Consider the following 10,732-nt stretch of genomic DNA (forward strand, 5'->3'; position numbering starts at 1 on the left):
ATCATCATCATCATCGTTTAATGTCCGCTTTCCATACTAACATGGGTTGGATGATTTGACTGAGGACTGGCAAGCCAGAAGGCTGCACCAGGCTCCAATCTGATCTGGCAGAGTTTCTACAGCTGGATGCCCTTCCTAACACCAACCACTCTGAAAGTGTAGTGGGTGCTTTTATGTGCCACCAGCACGAGGGCCAGTCACACGGTACAGGCAACGGCCACACTCAAAAAGGTGTTTTTTATGTGCCACCTGCACGGGAGCCAGTCCAGCGGCACTGGCAACGACCTCACTCGAATGATTTTCTAATGTGCCACCAGCACAAGTGCTAGAAGACAACACTGGTAACGATTACGCTCAAATGGTGCTACTTATGGGCCACTATCATGGAAGCCAAACAGCTGCTCTGGCAATGAACACGCTCGACAGGTGTGCCTGTATTTCAGATCTAGCTTTCTCTTACACACTGATTTTGTTTGAGAATTATGTTAAGGGCACATATGTCTGTTTTATACTCAGCTACCTTTACAGGGCGTCCCAGTATTAACTATCTATTTCAATGAAATCAGGCAAATTAAAAAAAAAACTAACAGAATTTTGTTTATTATTTAATTATAATACCAAACAAATAATTTATAGATCTTATGTCAGCCTGCAAATTTCAAATCTATCCTTAGCATTGTAAAACACATTTTGCAGCATTTCAGGAGTTATCACCTGCACTGCCCAACATACTAATAATTCTATTTGGACTTTGCCTTTCATCTTTTCAGATTTATCAGTATGAAAAAGATGAAAGGCAGAGTTGACTTTGGTAGGATCTGAATTCTGATTTCTGAGAGACGGAACAAATACTGCAAAGCATTCTACCTGATGTTCTAACTACATTACCATTCTATTACTTTGGTTATACAATTAAAAACATTTATATATCTTTCCTCTTTGTTTAGAAAACAAGATAGTTGATCAAAAGGTACATTATTTCCAAGGTATAAATGTTAGTATTTAAAAATAATAACATTATTCTGAAGAATGTTCCTCTTATTGCTTTATAATGACCTCTTTGAGTTCTATCTTGTTATAAGACAATAAAGTTTATTGACAAACTACAAAGAAATCTTTTTGAAATTCAAGACAGTCATTTTGGCTTGGAACCAGTTTTTAGAATAATGAGTTTGTTTTTCAGTCATGATTCAGTCACGATGCTTACACTTGTTCCTAGCAGAAAAGAGAGAAAAAAAAAATGTAATTTTCATTAGTCATAATATTGTAATTTAAAATACTTCACGTGTGTGGTATGCAAAAAGAGGCAGAGAACTATTGGTAGATTTAGGAGATTAATATTGCAATGGATATGAAGCATCAAATCAATTTTTTTATGTTTTTTTTAAATATGTTTTTAAATGTTTTCTTTTTTCTATTTTGATTGAGAGATATGCAATTTCATGCCATTTTAGGAACCAGCTGTTTAGAGCAATTTTTCATAGCCATTTTTTTCTCATTTAAAACATGAATTATTATGACTAAAAAGTGACAGCAAACATTTAAGAACTTAAATAATATGAGGTGCCATTATTTTTAACTATTGCTGACTCTATAAAAGTATTTAAAAAATTTCTACGAACCACTATTGTATTCCTGGTATCACTGTAAGAATAGTATATATTAACATCATGTTTCATGATACATGTATTTTATAAACCCTTTGGCCTTCAGATTATTGTCAAATGTAATGCTTGTTTATTCACATTGATTTCAATTAATCATGCATTTTTGGGTTGCTTCAAGATTTCAGTGATATAATTGAATATTTCTGGAGTGACATTGTAAGGTTAGTGTGAGAGGCTGGATTTGGCCAGTTTGAACCAAAAATTTGTAGAATATTTGAGCCAGATATGACTGGTTTAAATATTATGGTGTTAATGAATAATGCTATTGCAGAAAATGTGGCATTAACTATAAAAATGAAAAGTTGCCATATTATAGATTATACCAGATTATTATTATAGATTATACCAATCTTTTACTTTTTGCTTGTTTCAGTCTTGGAATGAGGCTTTTCTGGAGCAGCACCTTAAAGGGTTTAGTGGAACAAATCGATCCAAGTAGTTATTTTTTTGTTTTTGGCCTTGTACTTATTCTATTGGTGTCTTTTGCCAGACAGCTAAGTTAGGAGGACATAAATAAACCAACACAAGTTGTCAAACGGTGGTGGGAGACATACACAAAGACTTACACACATAAAAACATACATGCATGCATATATTATTTTACTCTTTTACACGTTTCAGTCATTTGACTGTGGCCATGCTGGAGCACCGCCTTAAAGAGTTTTAGTTGAAGAAATCGACCCCCAAGCCTAGTACTTATTATCTTTGTCTCTTTTGCTGAACTGCTAAGTTACAGGGATGTAAACACACCAACATTGGTTGTCAAGTGATAGTGGGGGGGGGGGACAAACACAAAGGCACACACACACACACACACATGACAAGCTTCTTTCAGTTTCCGTCCACCAAATCCACTCACAAGGCTTTGTTCAACCCAAGGCTATAGTAGAAGACACTTGTCCAAGGAGCCACACAGTGGAACTGAACCTGGAACCATGTGGTTGGGAAGCAAGCTTCTTACCACACAGCCATGCCTGCACCTATATGATGGGTGTCTTTCAGTTTCCATCTACTAAATCCACTCACAAGGTTTTGATCAGTCCAGTGCTATAGTAGAAGACACATGGCCAAGATGTTGCACAGTGAGACTGTGCCATCCAAGACAACTTGGTCGGGAAGCAAACTTCTTAACCACACAGCCCATGCCTGCATCTATAATGTGAATGTTTATTGTTTAATTTATCTTATATGATCACATATTCATATATCTTTACTTCATACATTTCATTTGTGTGATAACAATAACTAAAACCAAACTTTTTCTGCTTTTCTTTTTTTGATTTAATTTTAGATTAAAAAAAAGTAATGGCTGTGTGGTAAGTAGCTTGCTTACCAACCACATGGTTCCGGGTTCAGTCCCACTGTGTGGCTCCTTGGACAAGTATCTTCTACTATAGCCTCAGGCTGACCAAAGCCTTGTGAGTGGATTTGGTAGACGGAAACTGAAAGAAGCCCGTCGTATATATGTATTTATATGTGTATATGTGTGTATATGTTTGTGTGTCAGTGTTTGTCCACCCAACATCGCTTGACAACCGATGCTGGTGTATTTATGTCCCCGTCACTTAGCGGTTTGGCAAAATAGACCGATAGAATAAGTACTAGGCTTACAAAGAATAAGTCCTGGGGTTGATTTGCTCGACTAAAGGCGGTTCTCCAGTGTGGCCGCAGTCAGATGACTGAAACAAGTAAATGAGTAAAAGAATTTGAAGACCATAGCCTTTTGTAATATTACCGCCACCAACACCACCACCACCACCACCATCATCATGTCTGTCTTCTAATCTTCCATGCTGGTATGGGTTGGACTGTTTGACAGGAGCTGGCAAGTCCAAGGACTTTGCTAAGCTCTACTGCTGGATGCCCTTTCCTAACACAAACCACTTTACAGAATGCGGTGGATGCTTTTTTTTACATGGCACCAGTACTTGCAAGTTCACCAAATAACTTACAAGACAAAAGATCCCTCACCTGAGGAAGGTGGCTTTGTGCCAGGTGATGAGATTTATGTGCTGAACATTTCATGCCTAACATTTGGTTTTGTGTCTTTAGTAGAGTTCGCTCTGCTGGAAGCCTTTTAGATGCCAGGCTTCTTATTTTCTCACAATTTTCCTGCAGATTTTTATGTTTATTGATATTTAGGTTGGACATTGAACATATCAACCTCAACAGTCCAGTCTAGGCTGACCTGAAAAGATCATGGATAGTTTTTCTTTCTCTCAGTCTGACATATAGCAAAGCACATACTTCTCACAAAATCCTTACTTCTTACTCTTGAATTAAAGAATACATCTTGCTCAGAAATATGACCAAACATTTCCAGTGAATGTGAATTTGTGACACATGATCTTTGTATTTCAACTGCCTTCTTTATACAGCTGCTATGAATTAATGAAACTCATTTGCAAGTGGTTATACATGCCATACAAGTCATGCCATTCATTTCCAATCTTCTATGAAAATATGTCTGGTCATGGGGAAATATCACTTTACTTGGCAACAGCTAAGGGTTGGTGACAATAAGGGTATCCAGCTGTAGAAAATCTGCCTCAGTAAATTCCATCTGATCCATGAGAGCATGGAAAAGTGGATGTTAAAATGACAATAATGATGATGATGACGATAAAGACAATTTAGATTAGTGTTTCTCAACCATTATTTTGCCTACTTTTGACTCCTATTTTATTTGGGTAGGCCCTCCTAGCCATTTGATGTTTAAAAATCCTATTGATGTGATGATTAACATTACTTGTCAGTATAGTTACTACTCTCAGCTCTTACTGAGATTTCCTAACTGGCTACTTGGCATGTTACAAATCAGTGACTGATAGTTGCTTTGTTTTCTATATATTGTGAGCTGGAACAGATTCCTGTTATCTCTCTAATGGTTGGGTGGTTGTGATTAAAGTTGGGCAGAAATAGCCTGAAACCGATTCGGTCTCATGATCCTGTTGTCTGCTGAAGGATGGTAGGGGTCTACCCACCTGCTTGCAATATATACAGGGTGCAGGCTGTACCTATAACCAGCTGGTGGAAGATCTATTTGGGATTAAAATGGTAGTGACATTGAACAGCCATACTGATGTGGCAATTAACATTATTAATCCTATTATATTTTTATAGTTAAATATCATTAAGAAATTTACAGAGAAAAAAAATTGTTAAAAATATTTTGTGGAGCGGCTGTGTGGTAAGTATCTTGCTTACCAACTACATGGTTCCGAGTTCAGTCCTACTGTGTGGCTTCTTGGGCAAGTGTCTTCTACTATAGCCTTGGGCTGACCAAAGCCTTGTGAGTGGATTTGGTAGACAGAAACTGAAAGAAGCCTGTCGTATATATGTATATATATATATGTGTGTGTGTGTGTGTGTGTGTGTGTGTGTGTTTGTGTGTCTGTGTTTGTCCCCCTAGCATTGCTTGACAACCGATGCTGGTGTGTTTATGTCCCCGTCACTTAGCAGTTCGGCAAAAAGAGACCGATAGAATAAGTACCAGGCTTACAAAGAATAAGTCCCAGGGTCGATTTGCTCGACTCAATCATTTCCCTTGGAAAATATCCAAAATAATCAACATGTACGCACGTGCACACACACATACACACACACACACACATGTGCACACATACATATGCATATACACACACATATACACACACACACACGCATGCACACACTTGCACGCACACACATGCACACACATATGCACACACTCATACACACACATACACTCGTGCACACGCGCACACATATGCATGTATGCACATGTACAATGAACTTATGGTGTCAACAACTGAATTGATGACACTACAAAAACTTTAATAACAAAATGGTGTCTTCTTTTCTCTTCTCTGTTGTCATGTGAAATATTGTCTGTCATTTCCATTTGGGTTATACCATGCTGTGTGCTGTCTACACAGTTGTATAGCTAACATATGTAGTTTCTCTTTCTGTCTGTCTTTTTCTCTTGCACTGTATGTCTCATTCTCTCTTCTTCTATCTCTGTCTCTGTCTGTCTGTCTGTGTCCTCACCACCCACCCAGCAGTATCTAATTCTTCCTCTTTCTTTGCATTTCTCTTTGTTTTTGGTTTCTATAAACATACACAAATGTACACCCCCACCTACATATATTTGTCTGTCTATCTGTCTATTTTCATTTCATTATTCTTATACAAGAATGTTGTTGATAGTGACTTTGAAGTTTCGGCCAGCTAAGCCATCGTCCGATGATGGCTTATCTAGCTGAAACTTTGAAGTCACTGTCAACAACATTCTTGTATAAGAAAAATAAATTTGTACTCTTCAAAAGTATAGCCTAACCCATCAGATTAATGTAAAATTATTTTTATTACAACTGAACATAAAAACAAACATTAATCTGTCTGTCTGTCTGTCTTTCTGTCTGTTTGTTCATCTATCTATCTCTCTGTGTGTCTGTTTGTCTGCCTGTCTGGGGGAACAGCGTTTTTTCTATGCATGTTTCCTTAAATACATGACTATGTTCAATTTTATCATTTTTATTTTATATTTAAAAAATTTTTTTTTGTTTTACAGTTGGTTTGGTACAATAAAGTTCCTAAATTCATATTTGATGTTTTTTAGACCTTCACAGTCTCATTTTCAAGAACTGGTTCAATTTGTGTAGATTTTGCCACCAAAGGTTTTTTTTTCTACCATTAGCTTCATGCATGAGCTGTTGTGTTAATCTGTTTGCTGTAGTTAAATTTTGACTGTTAGGTTTTTAAAATTTTTGTAAGTCATTAACCACTTGTTAATTTCTTTCGATATGTGATTGAGTGTAGATCTTCAGAACTCTGGCTATTACATTGGACAGACCAGTACACTCTCACAAAAGCTTACCATGCACCTGCAAAATGGAGCTATACAAAAACACACAAACATTTTTTAGTTTCTCTCTACCAACTTCACTCTCAAGGTTTTGGTCAGTCTGGGGCTATAGTAGAAGACACTTGCCCAAAATGCCATGTAGAGAGGCTGAACCAAAGAGTACATGGTTAAGAAGTAAGTTCCTAATCACACAGCCACTCCTGCATCTATACCATGCTCGAACCTATGTTTACAAATACCATTATATTTACAAATGAGTTTTACATTAACTATTCCACCTGTTTACAAGAAGAGAGAGTTAGACAATAAAATGTAAAAATCTATTGAGCAGCCATATTAGTTAGTGAAACAATATATCTGCTAAGCTAGCTGCAACTCTCACTTAAGAAATAAATTTGACCTATACTGTAAGCTAAGCGATATTACAAGCATAAATCTTAGAATAAAAACTTGTTTGACTTATTGTTACAGTTTTGTTATGGTATATATATTTTTTCCATTTGATTAAGACTTAAATCTACCATAAATTGTTGTTAAATCTCAAGGTAATTATAGATATTTATAGGTTTCCATTTCTTCCTCTAACTTCCTTCTCTCTTTCCTACCATTTTCTTTTTTTATTCCCTTAATTCCAGCTAATTTTGTTTATGCAGTTTTAATTTGACATACAAGTTTTATGTAAGTTGTTGTTTTAACCACAGTTATTGAGATTAGTTGATTAGCAGAACTGATGGAAAAACTACAGTCTAAGATATATTATTCTTCACTACATCTTCTGAGACAGTTTTCTAGTTGAAATTTCGAAAATTTTCCATTTTCTGAAAAATAAAAGAGGCTGTGTGGTAAGAAGCTTGCTTCTCAACCATATGGTTCTGGGTTCAGTCCCACTGCATGGCATCTTAGGCAAGTGTCTTCTTCTAGAGCTTCAGACTGACCAAAGCTATGTGAGTGGATTTGGTAGACGGAAACTGGAAGAAACCTGTCATGTATGTATGTTTATATATACTCTTTACTCTTTTACTCTTTTACTTGTTTCAGTCATTTGACTGTGGCCATGCTAGAGCACCGCCTTTAGTCGAGCAAATCAACCCCAGGACTTATTCTTTGTAAGCCTAGTACTTATTCTATCAGTCGCTTTTGTCAAACCGCTAAGTTACGGGGACGTAAACACAACAGCATCGGTTGTCAAGCGATGTTAGGGGGACAAACACAGACACACACATACATATATACATATACATGTATATACATATATACGACGGGCTTCTTTCAGTTTCCGTCTACCAAATCCACTCACAAAGCTTTGGTTGGCCCAAGGCTATAGTAGAAGACACTTGCCCAAGGTGCTACGCAGTGGGACTGAACCATGTGGTTGGTAAGCAAGCTACTTACCACACAGATATATATATATATATATATATATATGTATACATGTCTCTTAAAGGATAGAGCTCAAAATCAATGCATTGAAGATACTTTATTGCAGCAACAATTATAATAACAGAAACAACCACAATAAGCCAAACCTATGCACATTTCAATAGGGTATCCCGGAAAATAACGATGTAAGAAAATAACGATGGTAGGTTGCGTGCCGTCGATCATTCTTTCACCCTCTTGGATGATGTGTGTGTTTTGCTAATAATAGTATTGGTGATGGCAATAATGCGACCCTGATGAGATGGAGTATCCAGAAATTTGTAATATGTTGTAATTTGTTACAATATTTTACGAGACATCTTATGATGTGGTTTATTTTTCCGGGATACCCTATTGAAATGTGCATAGGTTTGGCTTATTGTGGTTGTTTCTGTTATTATAATTGTTGCTGCAATAAAGTATCTTCAATGCATTGATTTTGAGCTCTATCCTTTAAGAGACATGTATACATATATATATACAAAAACTCAACTGTGAGTTTTTGGCTAAGACTGTTAACAGATACTATATATTTTGTAAAATTTGTTTTATAAAAGTATATATTTTATATATATATATATATATATATATATATATATATATATGTATGTACATACATACATATGTATGTGTATGTGTGTGTGTGTGTATGCGTGCATGTGTTTGTGTTGTTTCTGTATTTGTCCCCCAAACGGGTGTTGGTGTGTTTATGTCCTCATAACTTGGCAGTTTGGCAAAAGCAATGGATACAATAAATATGAGCCTTAAAAAAATGTACTGGGGTCGATTCATCTGACTAAAATTCTCCAAGGTGGAGCTCCAGCATGACTGCAGTCTAATGACTGAACCAAACAAAAGATAAAAGGTTAAAGAAAGACAGGTTAGAGAATTCTATCAAAACACCTCTGGCCTAAGTCTTTGTAAGGGAGGGAGAGAAGGTGAAGACATATCGTAAAGAAGTGCTAATGTATTATGGGTAGCACTTTTGTTGGGGGTCTGTTAGTTATTTTTCTTATTATTTCAGCACACTAAGAATGTATGATCATTGTTGCCAAGTGCCCTCAGGTCAATCTAATCAATCAGATAGTTAATCCAATGTATTGAATCAATGAGTTTGTTAATTAAATGTATTCTTGCTATGATCATCTCATCTTTGTTTTTCAAAAACATTATTTTGAGGACTGTGTTATTCAATATGGCTTCCTTTTTTTAAGAATGTAAAGTTTGATTTGAAAGAGACTTGGTTGGTACTTTTAACAGCTTGAGTGACTGAGTGAAGGAAAACACACTCTCTCTTTGGCTGATTAGGGTATGTGATGGTAGTAGAGAAGCAGTTTTGTTTAATGTTTTTAGTTATATTGGTCACACTAGTCTTATGAAAACAATTACAATGCAGTGATAATCTGGTTGTAAGATCGATATTAATGGGCATCAATGAGAAAACATAGCTTTCTGTAATTTATACATTACTTTCAAAGTAACGAATATTGATTGTGTGTAAGAGAGAGAGAGAGAGAAAGACTGAGTAAGTGTATGTGTCCACCAAGTGTGTGTGTGTGTGTGTTTTGGATGAGAGAATACTTGATGAGAGATAGTATGACAAGAATGTATCTATCAGTCTATCTCTGGTAGCTTTTGCCACATTAATGTAATTTATATCATTCCATGAATAATACCTGATAAATAAATAAAGATAACAGCAACAACAACAGCAACAAAAGTATGAATTATTAATTGTAATAAAATATTAATTGCATATTGACATTCTACCTCTTGATTTCACCCTTAAAATCACCTGTTTAAGTACTCAGAGTAAAACGCATTAATCCTTCAAGTGAACGACTATTTAAGTATTCCTTTTAATGTGACGAAATAATGTTCATCTTGATCCATCATCTGTTGCTTTCTATAATCTCCTGGGAACTGCTACTACAAAGTTAATATCCATAACCTTTACACAATCCAAATACATACCTCAATTATTAATTATGTCACACACCAGAGAATATATAAATAGATTTGATAAAATAATATTATTTAACTTTACTCTGAAATAATTTTGGGCTATATACACTTATAAACTATGAGAGGGCATGTGAGATTTGACATCTGAAAGCTTATGACTTCAGCCTGACTGAATCTCATTCACCTTTGATTCATACAATCACTCCATCACCATATTGTGTATACATCAGTAGAAATTTGGAGTTAATCATCTTGTGACATATGTTTGATCAAAATCATTTGATGATATGCTCTTCTTTTCATTCATAACATTGCAAAAGTAAAAAAAAAAAAAGTTGTGGACAGGTATGGCAGGCATAGCTGTGTGGTAAGAAGTTTGCTTCCCTACCACTTGGTCCTGAGTTCAGTCTCACTGCATGGAATCTTGGGCAAGTGTCTTCTGCTATAGCCTTGCATTGAGCGAAGCCTTGTAGGTGGATTTGGTAGACAGAAACTGAAATAAGCCTGTTGTATACACGCACACACACACACACACACACACACACACACACACACACACACACACATGCAAACATACATATATATATAATATGATAGCACAGCACACACTGTAAAGTGGTTAGCATTAGGAAGGGCTCCAGCTGTAGAAACCAAGCCAAATCAGACTGGAACCTGGTGCAGCTCTTCTGCTTGCTAGCTCTGGTCAAACTGTCCAACCCATGCCAGCACAGAAAACAGACATTAAAGGATGATGATGATGATGATGATGATGATGATGATGATGATGATGATGATAATGGTGTGTGTGTGTGTGTGTGTGTGTGTGTGTGTGTGT

General features: G+C 36.1%; 1 long non-coding RNA gene across 1 annotated transcript in view; it reads right to left on the reverse strand.

The window, feature by feature from the left end:
• Positions 1-1,028: 1,028 nt before the first annotated feature.
• LOC149137089 (uncharacterized) overlaps positions 1,029-10,732 on the reverse strand; it is an 18,702-nt gene continuing 8,998 nt past the window's right edge. The window contains exon 2 of the long non-coding RNA XR_016239230.1: positions 1,029-1,215. This is a non-coding gene — a long non-coding RNA (uncharacterized LOC149137089). The remainder of the gene's footprint in view (positions 1,216-10,732) is intronic.

The sequence above is a fragment of the Octopus bimaculoides genome, chromosome 2, assembly GCF_046866305.1.
Source record: "Octopus bimaculoides isolate indiv1 chromosome 2, ASM4686630v1, whole genome shotgun sequence".
NCBI classification, from domain to species: Eukaryota; Metazoa; Mollusca; class Cephalopoda; order Octopoda; family Octopodidae; genus Octopus; species Octopus bimaculoides.